The following is a 21,092-nucleotide window of genomic DNA, read 5'->3' as shown; positions in this document are numbered from 1 at the left end:
CGTGTTCCAAAAACTGCTGAACTTGCATTTTTCCTAAGTACATCTAATTGAACAATCTGTGTTTCTACCTGAGCTTTTTCAATTTATATCCTCTCTTGAAAGCTTGCTGTAGTAACAAACACACATTTTTTTTTAAGTTCTTCAGTGGATTTTTCCAAGTCAGGTTAAGAAATATTTCCTAGGAGCTTTATGGTAGACAGCTTGACCTAACCTACATCTCTGCCTCATTCCTCACTATTGTATGTCAGGCCTTTTGTATTTATTCAACAGGAAAGGGACCACTTAGATGTCTCTAGGAATGCCCTGATTTTCTATGTCCTGGTGACTTTCCTGTTTCGTTTCTTCTGTTTTGAATATTCTTGGAAAATTCTGGTAGCCCTTTAATTGTTTAAAGCTCAACTTATGGAACACCACCAAAAGCCTCCTTTGGCTCATTTAAAGAGAGGTGATTCCTTTTTTCTTCGTTTTAATGACTGTATTTTATTACATGTTTGACATACTCATCATACTCATTGCAAATGTTTCCTAAAATATCTCCGCCATTACCCAATGTCCTCTCTAAGGGCAAAGACTACATGCCATCTCCTTTGCTGAATGGTACTTGTCATATATAATAGATAATAAAACATCATAAAAATAAGAAATTGCATGTGAAGATAGCTTAAGTTCTAGAAATAATAGAAATGTTTTAGCCATCCCTAATTTTTATTGATACCACTAACTTCGAAGTGTTTGAAATATGCCACATCTATTCAATACTCTTTGAAACTGAGGAGATGGCACAGAGCAAAGAAGTGCCTATCATTCATATAGTCTCTAATTTCATTACCATATAGAACCTTTGTCCTTATTGACCAGACTGTTATGTTAGATGGCTTTATTTTCCACAGGGTCTTTTGCTGCTATGTCTCCTTCAGGGCTCAGCAGATGATATTCCACTTTTTTGCTTGACAAAGTATTTTCACACCCTAACCCATGCAGAAATGGGGTAGTAGATCTAACTCATAGGAAACACAAAGCATTAGCACATACAACGTGGTCTATAACTTCCAATACAAAAGGCAGTGTAGCACTGTGGTGGAGCAAGGGTTTTGCAACCAGAGCAAGCTTGCCTTAAGTACTGGCTCTGTGATTTTCTTGCTTTGTGAAATAGGGAGCCTCAGAACTTCAGGTTCAGCATGTATAAAACAGAATAATTCACTCACAAAGGCAGTTATGAGAACTTGGTACAATTCTTGGCATGTAAACCTTTCAGTACATGGTTGTACCCACTGTTTTCAGGGAGCTTAGGTTTTAATGACAAGACAAAGGTCATGCCTAAAATACTTGGAAAATAATCACAACATTGGGTAATGAAATGTGGTACCCTGAGAAGGTTTGTTTGTGGGCTTGTAATAATCAGAAAATCTTTCCAAAATAGAAAGAGTAATTTGAGAAGGACTATAAAGGATGAGTAGGAATGGACTAGATAGAAATAGATAGACCATCTCAAGAAGCCAATGAAAAGTTAATGGAGGTTGGGTGAACATTAATTCATAAGACATTCAAGCCATGTCCAGTGTACAGAAAACAGAGTCTGTTGCTGCTGTTGTTGTCACTTCCCTTGGAGAGGACATGTAAGGCCAGCAGGGAGCCAGGCTCAAAGACAAAGAATAGATGCAGAGAGAACTGGGTTTACAGTCTTCCCTGGTTCCCTCAGGGCTGCGCTTGAAGCTCCCTAAATCCTAGAGCACGAGAGCTGTACGTTCTTCCAGCTGTCAGTCCAGATAGAGAATACCTGCAGCTAAGGAGCTATGGGACTTCCCTTCAGCCTGGCCTGGTTAACACATGGAACTGGCCTGAGTAAATGCCCTTTGTGGTCAGCTACAGGAAACCCCTATGTCTTATGGAAAAGCTGCTCAAGATGAGCATCCTTCAATTCCTGCTTAAAGGCAGCAGAAACAAAGATATGTGCATGTGGAAGAATAGAGCATTTAACTACTCTCTGTAAGGTTGAAAAGAAGGAAGGTATGCAAGCATATTTAACACATTGTAATGTTGTAGTTCATGAGGTTTTTCTAAACTAAGTGATTCCTGACCAAATGACAATGAATTCTAAACTTGGGTTGGAGCCAGGCATAGTGGCTCATGCCAGGCGCAGTGGCTCCCAGCACTTTGGGAGGCTGAAGTGGGCAGATCACGTGAGCTTAGGAGTTCAAGATTAGCTTGGGCAACATGGTGAAACCCTGTCTCTACAAAATATACAAAAAAAAAAAAAAATTAGCTGGGCATGGTGGCATGTGTCTGTAGTCCCAGTTAGTAGGGAGGTTGAAGTGGGGGGATCACTTAAGCCTGAGAGGTTGAGGCTGCAGTGAGCTGTGATCATGCTGCTGCTCTCCAGCTGGGGTGACAGAGCAAGATTCTGTCTCAAAATAAATAAATAAATAAATAAATAAGCAAACTTGGGTTTGAGTGGAGGTATGTGAGATGTAGCAAGATGTCTCTTCAAACAGCCTGCTCAACCTTTTATTCTTTAATTCCCATAATTCCCAGTACTGCCCCACCTTTCTTCTCCTTTACTGCTTTCTGACTTTACTACGTGCCCAGGCATACCACAGCAACAGTGACGACCAACAGCAGCTCACATTCCTTTCCTTATTTAAAAATAGACTGACTCTCTAGTTTGCTGCAGATGACCCCTTCCTCCTTTCCCCTCTCTGCCATTACACGTCTACCTTATTTAAAAAAGCTTAAATGTTTAGCCAATCAAGTCTAGTTTAAATTATACAGTCCAACCCCACCACTGGGGAAAAGACACAAAGGCAAACGTCACGTTAAAAATAAAAACTTCTACTCTCCTTTGTTCTAAGTACTCTAGTAGCAACCAGCCATATGGGAGACACCCTTCTGCACAAAAGTAAATTTGCTTTACAAAAAATCCTTTATCTAAGTGCCCATTTTTCCTTAGGACTTTGAGCCTTCTTTCTAACAAGGTGCATGTTCTTAGGTGTATATAGTTATGTAGTAGCCCTTTGTGGCCAACTTCCACGGCAAACATTTTACTATACCTGCTCTCTCCAAGGTCACTAGTCATCTCCAGATTTGAAACTCATGATTTTTCCCATCAGTTCTCAGCCTTCTTGCTCAAGCTGCCTCATTTTCTCTTTCCTTTGACTATTTCCTTTGGGAGATTAAGATAATGCACCTTGTCTTAAAGCTGTTGGCTACTTTTCTTATCCAGTTACTTGAAGATAGGGAATATATCTTATTCATATTCCTAACCTGTCCACCACAGTAATTTTCAAGTACAAATGTTTAAACCAATGAATAGCTTTGCTCCTTATATATGAGTCGAGGACCTCTACAATGAGTTATGTTGCTTTGCCTTTCTAATTTATACTCATCACAAATTTCTAATGGGCCTCTTTTCTAAGCATGAGCCAGTACGTTTGATTCCTGTTATTATCCATATAGGCCATTCTTATTACTACATGCTCATGCATAAGTTTGGAAGAGCAATACTGGATGTAGCATCTCTGAGCCATGTGATATTATAGAGCTCAGTGAGAGTTTTGAAGCATCAATGTGCCAGGAGCCAGCAGAATTGCAATCTCACCTTTATTCACCGAGTAACTTTAGGCAAGTCATTTGTTTCCCCAGTTTTTTTGAAATAAGCAAACAAAATACAAGGAGATATTTGCCTGAGAGGTTTGTGGCAAGGGTCAAATTAAGGAATATTTGTGAAAATGCTCTGTAACACATGAAATGTTATAAAAATTGGTTGAATGATGATATTGCAGAGTTTCACATTGAACTGTATGTTAAATTGGGGAATATTTAATAGGGAAAATGGAGAAACATCAACTTGCTCAAAATATATTTTAACATAAATCACAATATATGTTATTTCCATAAAATGTAGCTTGACATTTGTGGGGAAATCATATTATTGGTTCCAATCAACAATTTCAAAAGCATTTTCTGCAGATATATGAATAAGTATTTTTGTTTATACAAATTTGGAAAACACTGAATCAAAGTTCACAAAATTCTGTGTTATAACTCCTTATACCTTTTAATTCAGTTTCATTGAGAAATTTCTAAAATGGGGGTGTTGAAGTTGTATGTGTTTGTGTGTTGTACGTGTGTGTGTATATAGAGTATATCTTGCCATATTTCCTGAAAATAGATGAATAGAAAATGTCCTTCCAATTTTCTACAGAGCATCATGGGTCTAGAATTCCATATAACATTTTAGAAAATGCTACTCTTGTGGCCCAAACTATTCTGTGATCCAATTACTTAGCTGGAAGATAGGCCTGCAGGAATAGTAGGTAACCTGTCAAATGTACTATATATTCTTGGGATGTGACCAAAATGCATGATCTAGCTTTGATTTGGTTTATCAGAGAAAGTCATTACCATGGTATTCATTACTCTCAAGCAAATGGGCATCCTGAAAGGGAGACCCAGATGGCTGAGCTAAGATGTGGATGAGATTGGTTAGAAAGACTTACCAGGCTTTTCAATGATAATGTCAATGCAACCACAGAAATCATCCCTGCTAACTACCCACTGAATCATTTCTTAATACTCGACCTTCTCCAACTAGACCTGTGAGAGATCTTAAAAGAAAAATGTAAGTTTATAGAATTCTATCTGGACACACTTTTTGTCATTCATTCTTTTCTGAAAGAATTTGCAAGGTGTCTGCACCAATGGAAATCACAAGTCTTGGGTTCTAAAAGGCTAAGAATAAAGCTTGGGTTGGGGTGGCTTTTGCCATACATTTGTTGAGAAGGCCTCTCTGCCAAGACAAGCTGAGAGTACTAAAAATATTAGAAAAAGGGTCACAAATGGACAGTTCACTGGCTGCCTTTAGCACTCAGATATTATCTGTTTGGGGCACAGAGTGTTTTGAAAACCAAGTAATTAGGTCACAATTGAGATCTTGAAAAATTCAGAGACTCAGCAATATGGGGCTACATTTCTGTGTGAAAGCCATCAGTGATAGCTGAGCAGTACTTGTTTAGAAGGGGCATATGCTTCCAATTTACCCTGGTCCTTAATTCTTTTTGTTTTTGGATGTGAGCTATTTCACTGAATTATTTTCACCTGCTTGGCCCTATAGTACTTTATGGTTGGTATCCTCTGTATTAGTAGTATTGTTATTCAGAGCCTTCTAGCATGAATACTTCTTCCAACCATTCTACTTAGGAACACACACACTGTTGTTAGGAATGTAAATTAGTACAACTACTATGGAAAACAATACAGAAGTTCCCGGAAAAACAACAAGTGCAACTACCATATGATCCAGCAATTCCACCACTGGGTATCTATCCAGTACAGTGGAAATCAATATATCGAAGAGCTATCTGCACTCTTCTGTTTATTTTACCACTATTCACCATAATCAAGATATGGAATCAACCTAAGAGTCCATCAGAAGATGAATGGATAAATAAAATGTGGCATCTTTATACAATAGAATATTATTCAGCCATAAAAGTAATAAAATGCTGTCATTTGCAGCAACATAGATGGAGTTGAAGGTTATTATGTTAATTGAAATAAGTCAAGCACAGAAAGACAAATATTGTGTGTTCTCACTCATATGTGGGAGCTAAACAAGCGGATATCACAAAGATAGGAGTAGATTGGTAGTTATCAGAGGCCAGGAAGGTAGTGGGGAGGAGGGGAAAAGAGGGTGATTAATGCAGGGGTCCCTAACCCCCAAGTCCTGGACCAGTACTGGTCTGTTAGGAACCCAGCAGCACAGCAGGAGATGAGTGGATGAGCGAGCATTACCCCCTGAGCTCAACCTCATGTCAGATCAGCTGCGACAGTAAAGTCTCACAGGAGCACAAATCCTGTTATGAACTGTGCATGTGAGGGATCTAGGTTGTGTGCTCCTTCTGAGAATCTAACTAATGCCTGGTAATCTGAGGTGGAACAGTTTCATCTTGAAACCATCCGCATCCCTTCCCCCACCCCCATCCGTGGAAAAATGGAAAATTGGCTTATATCAAAGCAGTCCCTTGTGCCAAAAAGGTTGGGGACCACTGGATTAATGGGTACAAATATACAGTTAGGCTGGGTGCAGTGGCTCACACCTGTAATCCCAGCACTTTGGGAGGCGGAGGTGAGACAATTCCTTGAGATTAGGAGATCGAGACCAGCCTGGCCAACATGGTAAAACCTGGTCTCTACTAAAAATACAAAAATTAGCCAGGTGAGGTGGCACACACCTGTAGTCCAGCTACTCAGGAGGCTGAGGCAGGAGAATAGCTTGAACCGGGGAGGCAGAGGTTGCAGTGAGGCAAGATTGCACCACTGCACTTCAGCCTGGGAGACAGAGAGAGACTCCATCTCAAAATAAAAATAAAAATAAAAAATAAAAAAAAACAAGATGTGGTTAGAAGAAATAAGACAGTATTCAATTGATCAGTAAAGTGATTATATTAGCAATAATCTATTGTGCATTTCAAAATAGATGAGAATGATTTGAATGTTTCTAGCATAAAAGAAAGACAAGTATTTAAGGTGATGGATATCCCAGTTACACTGATTTGATCTTTATACATTATATGAACGTATTAAATTATCATATGTACTCCCAAAAATGTACATCTGTGTCAGTAAAAAAAAGAAGAAAAATAGTCTTTTTATGTTTGCCAAAATATTTGGCATTTCTGGTGCTTTTCGTTCCTTCTTTAAAACTCTGAGATTCCATCTGGCATCATTTTCTTCCTGCCTGATGAAGTACCTTTATCATTTCTTGTAGGGCATATCTGCTGGTGAAAAATTCTATTAGTTATCAATTATTTGGAGATGACCTTTTCTTTCCTCCTTTCTTTTCCCTTTCCTTTTCCTTTTCTTTCCTTCTGCACTTTAAAGGTATTATTTTACTGTCTTCAGGACTTAATTTTTTAACATTTTATTTATTTAGTTGACAAATAAAAATTGCATATATTATGTACTTAAAAATATGTGTACATTGTGGAATGGATACGTTGAGCTAATTAATGTATATGTCACTTCACATACTTATGTGGTGAGAACTCTTAAAATCTACTCTTTTGGCAATTTTGAATAATACAATACACTGTTATTAACTACAGTCACCATGTTGTACAGTAGATCTCTTGAATTTATTCCTAGCTAACTGAAAGTTTGCATCCTTTGAGCAACATCTCCCCAACTTTAGCTACTGCCACCCCTTCCTCCCAGGCCCTGGTAACACCACCATACTGCTCTTTACTTCTATGAGTTCAACTTTATTTTAGCTTCTAAGTATAAGTGAGATTATGTGGTATTTGTATTTCTGTGCCTGATTTATTTCACTTAACATAATGTCCTCCAAGTTCAGTCATGTTGTCACAAATGACAATATTTTCTTCTTTTTTAAGGCTGAGTAGTATTCCATTGTGTACATATCACCACCTTTTCTTTATCCATTCATTTGTTGATGGAGACTTAAGCTAATTCTCTGTCTTGTTTGAGCAGGCAATTAACTTGGACTCAAGTTGCAAACTGTCTCCTTAGCAAAAGATATCATGCAGCTAAGGAGACGGTTTGCAACTTGGGTCCAAGTTATTGCCTGCTCAAAGAAGACACTGCATTATGGATTTTATTTCTATTGGTCTTCTTTAAAGATTGGGCTAGATATATTAGGGGCTCAGCATCTACTGTTAATTTAACTTGCAAACCTCTCAACTGAAACACTTTGCACTATCTTTCCCATCCTCCTCATTATGTCGACCTAACAATTTTAATCTTCAAATATATCATGCAGATTTACCAATTCAAAAATACAAAGATACATTTTACAGGATGTTCTTTGAAGCTTAATTGCTAATTGCTATTTGCTAAAATTTCTGAAAAAATGTCAGCCAGGGTCTGGGTAAATAAATCATGATATATGTGTAAAAATTCATGATATCCGACTAGCTAAAAATAGATTTATAAGTCTTGCAATAAAAATATTTCCAAAATATATAGAAAAAGCAAGATAATAGGATTTGAATTCTGTATATATTTATATACATAAAGCTGTATATAGAGAGAGTGTCTGGAGGTAATGGTGAAGGGAGACTTTTTGTGGTTTCTTTTTTAACCAGGGTATGCACTGATTTTTATACTGAAAAACTAAAATTCATGTCACAAGTCTCTTCCTCAATATACCAATGGGGAGAAAAATAAGTGTGAAAATTTAATCCTTAATATAGCTTTTTTTTTTTTGCAACATCCCCCGCTCACCTTTGCTAAATTTTACCTATAAAGTCATTTTTTTATAAAGAACTAATGGGGAAAAACAATCTGAAGAGTAAAAAAAACAAAAAACAAAAAACAACGAAAAAAAAAAAACAAACCCTCAACATTTTACTTTTTCCTTAACATAGATGTCAGTGTTTTATTTAATACCTAGAATTTTCTGTTTTAAAGGCTGGGTTGAATAGTGCTTTCAGCAAAGAAGAAAGATAGAATTTATTTATTTATTTTTAAGTATGATGGCCTACAATCTTCCCTGTTACAAAAACCCACACCAAAGAGATGACAAAATGACTTGCTGAAGGACATCATCCTGAGAAGATAAATAGACGTTAAAATGGTTTTGACCTGAAAAATCAATTTGGTTGTCTGTAGGCCTCATGGAAAGAAAATCACCTTTGCTAAGGAAAATATTATTTCTACCTCTGAGAGGGCCAAACCAGTATCAGGGAGGAAGGAAGGCTCTTTTTTTTTTTTTTTTAAATGATGACACTTTCTCCAACAAAGAATGAGTGTTTACAGAAAAATAGGGGACATATACTTATTTTTCTCAGCATTGAAGTAAAACCTTGTCCTTCTTTATTGTTCGCCCAGCTACAGGGCATTACTGACATATATGTATAGGATAGAGAGGCAAAAAGCCATGTCATGCTGTGAGGGCAACAGACTGATGTCTTGGTGAAGAAAAACAAAAAACTTTGAAGGTGAGAGAAGAATAACAGGGAAACGTAGGTAAAGAAGGACCAGCTGAGCAAACTCTTCCTGGTTGAGAGTCGGCAGCTGGCTGCAGCTTTCTTTTCTGTGTTGGGTGACCCATGGGAAGAACAACCACTATAGATTTTCTGTAAGGAGCAAGCAGAAGCATGAATAGCCTTCCAGAAACTTCTGGGAAAGGACTAGCCAGAGCTCTCTGACTTGTCACTAGCAGTCAGATTGGAACCAGTTGATTTATTAGGATGAGGAGAGTCAGAATAAGAAGTTGGGGGAGAGGGATTAGGAAGATTTGGAAGAGTCAAGACCTCATTCAAGAGGTCTCATAGAAAAGAATTGATTGTTTGAGCTCTAAAACCAGCTGAGGGTTTAATGCAGATGTTAGGAAGGGGATTAGCATCCATAAGCGTCTTCTAATGGCAATATCCACATGCGGTAGGTGTAGCCATCACCTTCTTCTTTTTAATTAATGAAGGAACAAAGATTCAGAGAGAGTAAGCCTTTTTTATATTGTCAAACACTATTAAGTAGTGGAGCCAGCTTTAGACCCACCTTTATTCCAAAGCCTGTATCCTCTCCACTTCACTAGGACGTCTCTCTGTTACATTAGGGCAGCTAAGGAAGCTCATGACCAGCTCATATTTACCATTTACTGTCTTTACTCTTTACTGTTTTAAGAATCTCTCTCCTCCTCTTCTGCCTCTGTTCTCCATTAACCAGGTTCACCCACTCTAGCATTTAAAAGTAATTTATTTTAATCTACATAACAACCCTTGGCAGTAGCTCTTGTTTTTCTCCATTTTATAGTTAAATGAGATTTACAGGTCAATGTGATGACAAAAAAAAGTTTGGTTTTGCTCACTGAACAAAGCCATGCTGGAATTTTGGAGGTAGAGTCAGCATTTGGATTGAGCTGTTGGTATCAGAGCAAGGACTAGAACCCAAGCAGTGGGACAATTGTGTAGTAATTTTAATCTCCACTAGATGGCACTGTAAAAAGTGCTTTGAAAAGTGGCTTCCTTTGGGAGAGCTTTATTTCCTATTCAGCAAATATGTTACTCTCCTGGGGTACCTTACAGTCCTGGGGCCCAGTTCTCTTGAGTAGCTGGCATTCTGGCTTTTGCACAGAACTCTCTGTTCTGATGCAGCCCTTCATCCATCGTTGTCGGGAAGGGGCTCATGAATGATTTATCACTAATGATTCATCATTAATGAAAATTACCAATGATTAATCTTTAAAACCTCTCCTTCTTGGGAAGTTTGCTTATGCCCCCATACTTCTTGGAGTTTCTGTTCCCCACAAACAGTACTAAGCTGTCCTGAATACCATCCCTTCTCAACTCACAAGGCATACCCCTACCTTGGATTCATTTTGGAAATTTGGGAAATTGTCTCAAAGTCAATAACAAGATATCCGTCCTGCTTTAAGTAAGGAAGAGGGGGGATCTATGAGCTCTGCTCTCCAGAGATATACCCTTTGTCAAGGGTTAAATTATATTGTTATTAACTAATACCTTGCATTTTTGTCTCTTGGGTTCTTGATTACAGTGATGACTTTAGCCCAAACTCCCAAGTCTGACACACCCAGGGATCCATTAAAACTGTTACAGCAATAGCATATAGTCAATGATGACTATATAGCTAGTTCCCAGTCATATGTAAAGATGATCTGTAATTTTTATCTCTATTTTCTATGATCTTATCTATAATCTGATCTTATAAAATCATATCAAAATAAACTTCCTCACTTTGGAGACTTTGTCTGGAATGCTTTTGTTTCCCAAGTTTGTTTACAAGGAACAGAATATGCAAATTTCTATGCCCTGTACAGTTTCAGCTTAATTATCATGCCTTTCTATCTCCCCAGATTAGGTTAAGACCCACAGTTATATTCTCCCATAACACTCTATCTTCTACCTTCAAAGCCACTTTACACACTGATTAATTATCTGTAATGTTTAAAACATGTCTGTTTTCCCTAGTAGATCTGAAAGACCATTGCGACAATAACCCCTTCTGGCTTGTTCACCACTGATTCCTTAGAGCCAGGCATATACCTTATATACAGTCAGTGTTAAATAAATATATACTGAAACAGAAATAAGTGTATGATTTAGCTTTTTCTATTCAGCTGTCTGGGAAATAAATATTACTTGAGGAGGTCTATAAAATATTTTTACAGGGTACATTTAGTTTTGAAAATATACAGAGAGCCTCACTGTGTCAAGAAGAAATGTACATTCTCCTGGTAAAGAGGTAGGAAAATTGCCTCCTGGAGTGTATGTTGAGATCCAAAAGAGAAATGCTTATCTTTGTGTTATTTGAACAGAGCACCAAATAAATGATTGTTTGTTGGAAGTATTATATTGCTTTTTTGTCTCTTGGGTTCTTAATTACAATGATGATTAAGCAAATGGTTTATTTTTTTAAAACTAGAGTTTGGATATGATAAGCTTATTTGCTCTTATTCCATCAGAACATGTTTTGTTCTTCTGTTTTCAATTGATAGATTGTTTGTGATGTCTGCAGTAGAGATCAAATGGAGAGAATTTTGCAATGATGTAATAGAAAGGGCATTAGAATTCTAGTCAGGGAAGTAGACTGGCTGTGTGATCTTATTTAAGCCACCTGCTATCTCTGAGCTTCAATTTCCTCATCTGTGAAATGAGGAGTTGAGTTTACACGAGTAGTGTGGGCATGCAGTGTCTGATGTGGGCCTCATTCATTTGCACTCCTGGTATTTATATTTTTGCGTAATCTTCTTGCTTTGAATGTGAGTTGAATCCAGTGCCTGGCTTCAAACCAATAGACTATGAAAAAGTTGATGAGATGCCACCTTCACACACAAGCTACAAAAGATTGTGATTTCTGTCTTGCAAGTGCACTCTCTCTGCCTTGACCTCCCTGATTTTGATGAAGCAAGCTATCCAATTGGGAAGCCCACATGTCAAGGAACTGAGGAAGGCCTCTGGCTAATAACTAGTGAGAAACCAAGGCCCTCAGTCCAAGAGCCCTGAGTAACTGAATCCTGCCAAAAACCATGTAAGTGACCTTTGAAGCAGATCTTTCTCAGTCAAGTCTTCAGATGGGACCTCAGCCCTACTCAACACCTTGATTGCAGCCTTGTGAGAAATCCCGAAGCAGAGTGTTCAGTTAAGCCATGCCTAGACTCTTGCTGCACAGAAACTGAGATGTGTGCTATACTGAGCTTCTAGGTTTAGGGGGAATTGGTCATACAGCAATAGGTAAATAATACAAGTGATTTCAAACTGATTGACAGCCTTATGCATGGATGACCACCTTTAGAGCCTCTCTGTCCAGAGACATCTCCTCTCCCCTAATCGATCCATGTACAAAAATATATAACACTTATATGCCTATTGTTATGCTTTCTGGAAGGTTAAGAAAATCAACATATCTGATATGATATGCAGCTATCACAGAGGGGCAGCAGAGTAATAGTGACAGGTGGGGTCAAAAGAGCAAATTATTGATAAGCTTATAGTCATATCAGTTTAACTCTCTTGAGCCTCAGTTTCTTATTTGTAAAATGAAGAGACTGGAGTATAACAGGGTTCCCAGAATGTGGTCTCAGACCGGCATCATCACCATCATCTGGGAACTTAGAAATGCAAATCATCATCACTGGCCATCAGAGAAATGCAAATCAAAACCACAGTGAGATACCATCTCACACCAGTTAGAATGGCAATCATTAAAAAGTCAGGAAACAACAGGTGCTGGAGAGGATGTGGAGAAATAGGAACATTTTTACACTGTTGGTGGGACTGTAAACTAGTTCAACCATTGTGGAAGTCAGTGTGGCGATTCCTCAGAGATCTAGAACTAGAAATACCATTTGACCCAGCCATCCCATTACTGGGTATATACCCAAAGGACTATAAATCATGCTGCTATAAAGACACATGCACACGTATGTTTATTGCGGCACTATTCACAATAGCAAAGACTTGGAACCAACCCAAATGTCCAACAATGATAGACTGGATTAAGAAAATGTGGCACATATACACCATGAAATACTATGCGGCCATAAAAAATGATGAGTTCATGTCCTTTGTAGGGACATGGATGAAGCTGGAAACCGTCATTCTCAGCAAACTATCGCAAGGACAAAAAACCAAACACCGCATGTTCTCACTCATAGGTGGGACTTGAACAATGAGAACACATGGACACAGGAAGGGGAACATCACACACCGGGGCCTGTTTTGGGGTGGGGGGAGGGGGGAGGGATAGCATTAGGAGATATACCTAATGTAAATGATGAGTTAATGGGTGCAGCACACCAACATGGCACGTGTATACATATGTAACAAACCTGCATGTTGTGCACATGTACCCTAAAACTTAAAGTATTAAAAAAAAAGAAATGCAAATTCTCAAGCCTCAGCACAGACTTATTGAATCAGAAATTTTGGGGTGGGGCCCAGCGTTTTAACAATCTGTCCAGGTGATTCTGAGGTACACAAAAGTTTGAGAACCACTGGGCTAGAAGTTCTCTGAGACCTGTCATAGCTCTACCGAGTAGTGATGACAGTAATAACAAGAAATGGTTATTGATCATATTTCAGGACTTACAAAAGGACTTTATATTCATTATCTCATTTAATCATCACAACACCCTGTGAAACAGACACTTGTTATCCGCATTTCTTGTAAAAGTTCTAATGTCTTTGCTTCTGAAAGACAGGGACAATGTTTTATTCATCTCTAGATTCTATAAGCCTTGCACAGGCCTCATAGTTTCCACATACGTATGTATGTGTGTGTGTTAGATGATAATTGTTTGAAAACAGAATGAATGAATGAATGGACAAATTCAATTTGTGAACAAAATTAATTTGTGAGTAAAAATAGTAGGAAGACAAGGTTGAAATATCAGAGGCTCTCTAGAAGTTGGCTAGACGAAGTCCGGGGCAAGTTGAATATTCTAATTACCACTTAAATCCATATTAGGAAGGTACCACCGAATCGGCTTACCTATGAGGCTGGCCTTGATCTCAGGGTAGCCAACCTCTTGATTCCCAGTGTTTTCAGTTTGCAGGCTTCAGCTATGGAAAAATCTAATATGACATTTATTCATTTTTTTTCTGGAGAGTGACCCTGGAAGAAAAATTAGTTTACAGAGATAATTAATATGACAGGGGCATAAGCAAAGCTTTGAAAGGATATTTCAAACACATTAATCAGAGTATTCCTTGTGCCTTCCAGAAACTCTTAGAGAGGAATACCTCCAAACAGTTAAAAGCTACTGCTTCTCATTCCTTGGGCCTTTTAAGTGAATTAGCAGGGCCATTCAGATTTGTCTCTATGTCCTTTCTAGACTTGGTTACTTTGCCAACTACAATAAAAAACATGATTTTTGATGCTGTGAAACATCTCAATAAATAAGCATACAGTTAGAATTGACTCTGAGCTCAGCAACCTCTTACACATTATTCATAATTATTGTAATGTCACTCCTGGTGTGTGTGTGTATGGGTGGGGTGGGGGTGTGGGAACATATTTTTTTCTTTCCTCTCATCTCTTCTGTAACAGTGTCAAACACTGTTTCAATCACTGTGCACATCTTTTCTCAAAATTATTCTGTAAGAAAGGTCCAGTTACTATTGTGATATTGCAGATGGGAAAACTGTGACACAGTGAGGTTAAAAAGCATCTTACTCTAGATCTCAGTGGTGAGTTGGGATTCAAACTCAGGCAGTCTAACTCTGCATCCAAAGCTTTTAACTATTATGTTGAATACTATCCTGACTAGATCAGAATATAGGCTAGATAGTCTATGAATTTGTAAGCATGGCTCTCTCATTCTTCTTGTTTTCATGCAAGAGAAATTACATGTTTTTTTTCCCAAAATACAATGGTGGAACAGGGATAGGATACCAGTTAACAGTTACATTTAAAAAAATAATAAAAAGAAAAAAATGTAAGGAAAAAGGAGTTACCAGTTCCAAGCAAATTAGAAATCCAAAGAGGCAAACTCCTGTTATAAGTTTCAAGACCTGGGAATAATCTATGACTTGAGGCTTCGTTTTCTGAGCCATTCTTTTATGAAGAATAGCATGTGTTAGCTGGGCGTGGTGGCTCACGCCTGTAATCCCAGCACTTTGGGAGGCTGAGGTGGGCAAATCATGGTGAAACCCTGTCTCTACTAAAATAAAATAAAAAATTAAAAAAAAATTAGCTGTTCGCGGTGGCACATGCCTGTAGTCCCAGCTGCTTGGGAGGCCTCAGCAGGGGAATCTCCTGAAGCCGGGAGACGGAGGTTGCAGTGAGTCGATATCACGCCACTGCACTCCAGCCTGGCAACAGAGCGAGACTCCGTCTCCAAAAAAAAAAAAAAAAAGAATAAAAGAATAGCATGTGTTTGTAGCAGAGTGGTCTTATTAGTCTGTGTCCTGCCTGTAGAATTTTAGGAGTCCAACAATCTTCTTTCATTTCATCATCTCTCTATCTATCTTTCTGTTGGTATAAAATTCTCAAGAGGTCAAGAGGTTTGTGGGTCTTCTGTGAATATTTTGGGGATTCACTCCATTAGATAAGAGTCTCTTCCATATATCTTTCCTGGATAAACCCATCTCTACTCCTGGCTTTTACTTAGATGGCTGAGATCTGTGAGTCACATGACTACCCTCTCCAGGATACCTCTGTGTAATTGAAATTCTCACCTCTGGATACTTCTGAGCCACTGGCAAAAGGTGGTCCAGCCATTTTGACTTTCTCTCCAGAGCAGTCTTTCCTGACAGCGAATCTCCTAATTTTAGCATCTTTTCCAATCTGGATCGAATGAGAATTTCCCAATCACCAAGTTCCACTTTCTTTTTCTTTAACAATTATTTTGTCAACCTATCTCTTTCCTCTTGCATTTTATTACAAGCAATGTGACAAAACCATTCTGCACCTTCAATAATTTGCTTAAAATGCTTCTCAGCTAAATATCTAACTCCATTACTTATCATTTCTGCTTTCCACAATGGTAAGACAGAAATCCAGTAAGCATTCTGCCACTATCAAACAAGGCTGTCTTCTACATTTTCTACTTGTTACTTATTTTCTTCTAAACCTTCACCAGGAGTGCCTCTAATATCCATATTTCTATCAACAGTCTTTTATGAAGATTTAGGTATTCGGTGTGGATTTTCACTATGGATTTTCTGCACCATGCTTTTCACTTCCTTCTGCATCCTCACTAGTAGAGTAATTATCCATATTTCTACTCACAGTCTATCCCAGACAATCCGACATTTTCTGCTGTGTTCTTCAAAATCCTTTCAGCTTCTACCCGTTGCCCAATTCCAAAGCCACTTCCACATTTAGTTATTTGTTACTGCACTTCCAGATATCCCAATCTATATAAGTCAGGGTTAAACCAGAGAAACAGAAAACTAGTAGGAGATATATTTTTTAAGCTTCCTTGCAAGAAATTGGTTTATGTGATTGTGGGGACTATGTAGGCAATTCCAAAATCCTTAGGGTAGGCTGTCAGGAACTTTAGGCTGGAACTCTTGGGCACAGGCTAAAGCTAAAGCTGGGGTCCACAGCTGGAATTTCTACTCCTGGGAAACCTCAGCTCCACTCTCAAGGCCTTTCAATTGATGAAATCAATCAGACTATCTAGGATAGTTGCCCTTTTAAAAACCCGACTGACTGGCTGGGCGTGGTGGCTCATGCCTGTAATCCCAGCACATTGGGAGGTGGAAGCGAGCAGATCACTTGAGGCCAGGAGTTCGAGACCAGCCTAGCCAACATGGTAAAACCCTGTCTCTAATAAAAATACAAAAAAAAAAAAAAAATTAGCTGGGTTTGGTGGCGCACACCTGCTCTACTTGGGAGGCTGAGACAGGAGAATCACTTGAGCCCAGGAGGCGGAGTTTGCAGTGAGCCAAGGTGGTGCCACTGCACTCTAGCCTGGGTGACAGAGTGAGAATCTATCTCAAAAAAAAAAAAAAACTAATTATTGACTTTAATCACATCTATAAGAAATTTTCACCTAGACTAGTGTTTGATTGAATAACTGGGAAATCTGGCTTATTCAAAATAACACACAAAACTAACAATTACAAGATGGTACCTGAATTCCCATTTGTCTTTGTTCCTTGTTAACAATGTTTCTCTTAGGGTCTTGATGAGGAGGAAAAAATGACTAGACCAATAGCAAGATAGGAAGATTTCCTGGGTCCCCTATTCATGATATCATCAAAAATCTCATCACTGAGGCTGGTCCTGGTGACTCACACCTATAATCCCAGCATTTTGAGAGGCTGAGGCAGGAGGACCTCTTGAGCCCGGGAGTTTGAGACCAGCCAAGGCAACAAAGCAAGACCCTGTCTCTACAAAACAATAAAAATAAAACATTAGTCAGGTATGGTGGCATGCACCTGTAGTCCCAGCTACTTGGGAGGCTGAGGTGGGTCCTTGAGCCCAGGAGGTCGAAAGTGCAGTGAGCCATGATTGTGCCACTGCACTCTCACCTGGGCGACAGAGTGAGACCATTTAAAAAAAAAATCATCATTAACACTGAACAATATCCTTAATGTGAATATACTTAAAGTGATTAGAAAACAACATAAAATAGTATGTACTTGGGAGGCTGAGGCAGAAGAATTGCTTGAACTCGGGAGGTGGAGGTTGCGGTGAGCCGAGATTGTGCCATTGCACTCCAGCCTGGGCAACAAGAGTGAAACCCCGTCTCAAAAAATAAATAAATAAAATAATGTGTATTCAATGGTTAAATTGTATGGAAGATACTAAAAGTACCATTTGAGTTTATAGGAAAAGTTAAGTAGGGGTTAATTTAAGAAGCAAAGTGTTAATTGAGAAGGCAGAATATGAGCTGAACAGGGCTCAGTTATAGATGGAGGGAAGAGCATATGACATATCCAGCAAGGGAACAGCTTGGAGATAGAAACCAAAATGGCATGTGGATGAAGCACCGAAAAGACTGCTCTCTCCCATGCATGATCTCTACGACAATTGAGATTGGGTGTGTATATTATGGAGATCATTAAAATCTGTGCCACTGAATTTGTATTTGAAGTAATAGGTTATAAAGAGTCATATGATGGAAGCAGTGTATGAAAGTTGGATCTGGCAGAGTGGGGCAGGATGAATTGGAAGGGGCAGAAGTTGTCATCATTTGTTCAGGAACTGAGATGAATAGAGTGGGGATAAGAATGTAGAGCAGGAGAGTGATATAAGTGGCATTTTGAAGCAACAAACTAAGGGCATCTGGTAGAGTGAATACTGGAGATGAAGAATTGGCATGAGTCAAAATTTATGCCAAGAATTTGGTATTGATTATTTATGTTGAATTGGGACTTTACATTAGTATAATCAGGAGTCTACAAATTCTGCTCTTCTCCATACTAATCTCCTGCTTCTCAGGCAGGTTAGAAACAAGGGTACATGACAAAGGAGGCAAGAGAAAGCACAGTAAAACTATTATTAGCAGAGGCTTCTGCTTGAAGCTCCAGTGCAAAACTAGGAAGCTAAGGTGAACCATGTGGAAAAAATTTTAAGACATCAGAAGCAGCCTATATATAGCTTATATCTGAAGCAAGTCAAACAGCTATCTATGTTTATCAGGTTCAGCCTGGATAGCAGATCTTCCACGGATGGTGTTGAAAAACCAATTTAAGGTGTACCCAGTGCAAGGGGAAAGTGCTGGTGGCTCCATGCATGAATGAAGAGAGAATATTCACAGAGGATAGAATGAAGGGTTGCACGGAGCAGCCCAGAACACTAATCTTTCTGGTCTAGTAGAAAAGAGGGAAGAGAAATTCCAGCCACAAAATCAGTTCAATTCGAAACTCCACTCCTAGAAAATGTAGCCAACTCAGTACCTTGAACTTAACCAATCCTTCTACTCTTTGGCAGGCCAAGTTTCTCCTTTTCCTGGCTGCTCATTTTTAGGGATGAGTGAGGGAGAGGGATCCTATGGGAACCTCCCTTTCTCATAGAGGACCATCACTTTATGCCTCGTTAATAGGCAGGATAGTGGCGCCATTGGTTTAGAAAGGGAACAGAGGAGAGGGGCTCTACCTGGGGTGAGAAGCTGGTGTATTAGACAATGATCACACATTTTCTTATGTTCCCTCATTTGTTCTTCACAATAACTATGTAAAAAAACCGTTAGCATCCTGGAAGATTTGCTAGTTTAGGGGTCTCAAGATGATATAGCACACTCAAATTGAATGATTTATAAGTGAGTGAACAGAATTTAAAAGGACATGAGAGCTATTAACTGCCTCTTGGCCTGAAGGGTCAACAGGAAAAAACGGTTAATGTAACCCAAAGAAAAGGTTGGCTACTACGGACTGAATGGTTTGTGTCTCCCCAAATTCATATACTGAAGCTCTGATCCCCAGTGTGATGGCAATTGGAGGTCGGGTCTTTGGAAGGTAATTAGTTTATGAGGGTGGGGCCTTCATATATGGGATTAATGTGATCATAATAAGAGAAAAGAGAAAGATGATCTGTCTCTCTACCATGTGAGGATACAACAGGGAGGGGCATCCATCTGCAAACCAAGAAGAGGGCCCTTAGCAGGAACCAAATTGGCAAGCACCTTAACCATGGGCTTTTCAGTCTTCAACTGCAAGGAATAAATTTCTGTTGTTTAAGTCACCGAGTGTGTAGTTCTCTTTGTTATAGGAGCCTGAACTGACTATGGCTCTATGGAGAGAACAGCCTGAAGACAGCTATGGCGTTAGGCCAAAGTCAAGCCTTGTGACTTAGCAGGTGGGGCACTGGGAATGTAAATACACCAATCTCACCCTTCATTCACCCTCTAGTCTTTTGCTGATGTCTACATTGGCTAAACACAACAGGAAGCCACAGGATAAAAAAGCATGTCCATAAAGTTCACATAATTCAATCTATCTGAGCACAGACTGAGCTGCAAAAAGGTGGAGAAAGCATCTGGGAAGGGGAGTAACCGAAAGATTCCAACACAGGACAGATTGTGAACTCAATGGAGAGTGAGCTAATAGTTGGATTTAAGGGAGGAAATGACTCTTTGCTTGCAAGAAATGCAGGGCTAGTGGTAGAGATTTGCGATACAAGTTAGAGAATATTTAATGTGAAAAAAAGAATTTATATCAGGTACAGTGCAAGCATTTTCTTATGTTCCCTCATTTGTTCTTCCCAGTAACTATGTAAACAAACAAACAAACAAACAAACAAACAAACAATTAGCATTCTGAGAGATTTGCTAGACCAGGGTCTCAAACTGGCAGTTCAGAGACTGAGTTTCTATGTTTTATTTGGCCTATGTGATGCCTTAAAAATCAGATTTCCCATAACAAATCCAGGTTTCTGGTTTCTCTGGAAAAATCACATGGTGTGGCAGTAGCAAGTTTGCATTCTTGCAAGCTAGTCTGGATGGTAACTTTCATCTTTAGACTGGATATGAACATTGATACAATACCCATCACTCCCTGTTGTAGAATTGTATCATACCTTCCAGATTAATTCTGTTACATTACCTGCCAAGTATTTTAATTTTCAACCCTGATCTACTCCCTCTTATTTTTCAGGTTAATAAATTAAGTAATAGAGAAATTGGATGACTTGTTCAAAATTTCACAGCTAGTTAATGCCAAAACTTGCATTAGAATTTAGGTCTTAGGCCTCTGCATCAAGTAATCTGTTAAACCTAAGAGTGGATAACTATAACTTTCACAGTAATCAAGGCAGTGTGGTGCTGGCATAAAAACAAACACATACATCATCAGAACAAAATAGAGTCTGGAAATAAAACCACATATATAGAGTCAACTGATTTTCAATAAATGTGCCAAGTTAATTCAGTGAGTAAAATCTTCTCCACAAATGGTACTTGAGCAACTGGGCTAAAATAAACATTTACCCCTATGTCTCATTATATATGTAAATTAATTCAAGATGGATCAACATGGAGCCTCATTCAAGATGGAGCCTAAATGTACAAGCTAAAACTATAAAACTTCTGGAAGAAAACATGGGAGCATATCTTTGTGACCTCAGACAAAGCAAAGACCTGCAGGAGAGGACACAAAAGACACTAACTAAAATAAAACAAGTATTTAAAAGAATGGATGCACTTTTTTAATAAGATAATGTAG

This window comes from Pan paniscus, chromosome 9 (genome assembly GCF_029289425.2).
Source record: "Pan paniscus chromosome 9, NHGRI_mPanPan1-v2.0_pri, whole genome shotgun sequence".
Taxonomy (NCBI): Eukaryota; Metazoa; Chordata; class Mammalia; order Primates; family Hominidae; genus Pan; species Pan paniscus.
The sequence above is the reverse complement of the archived record's forward strand: the minus strand, read 5'-3'. Positions refer to the sequence as shown.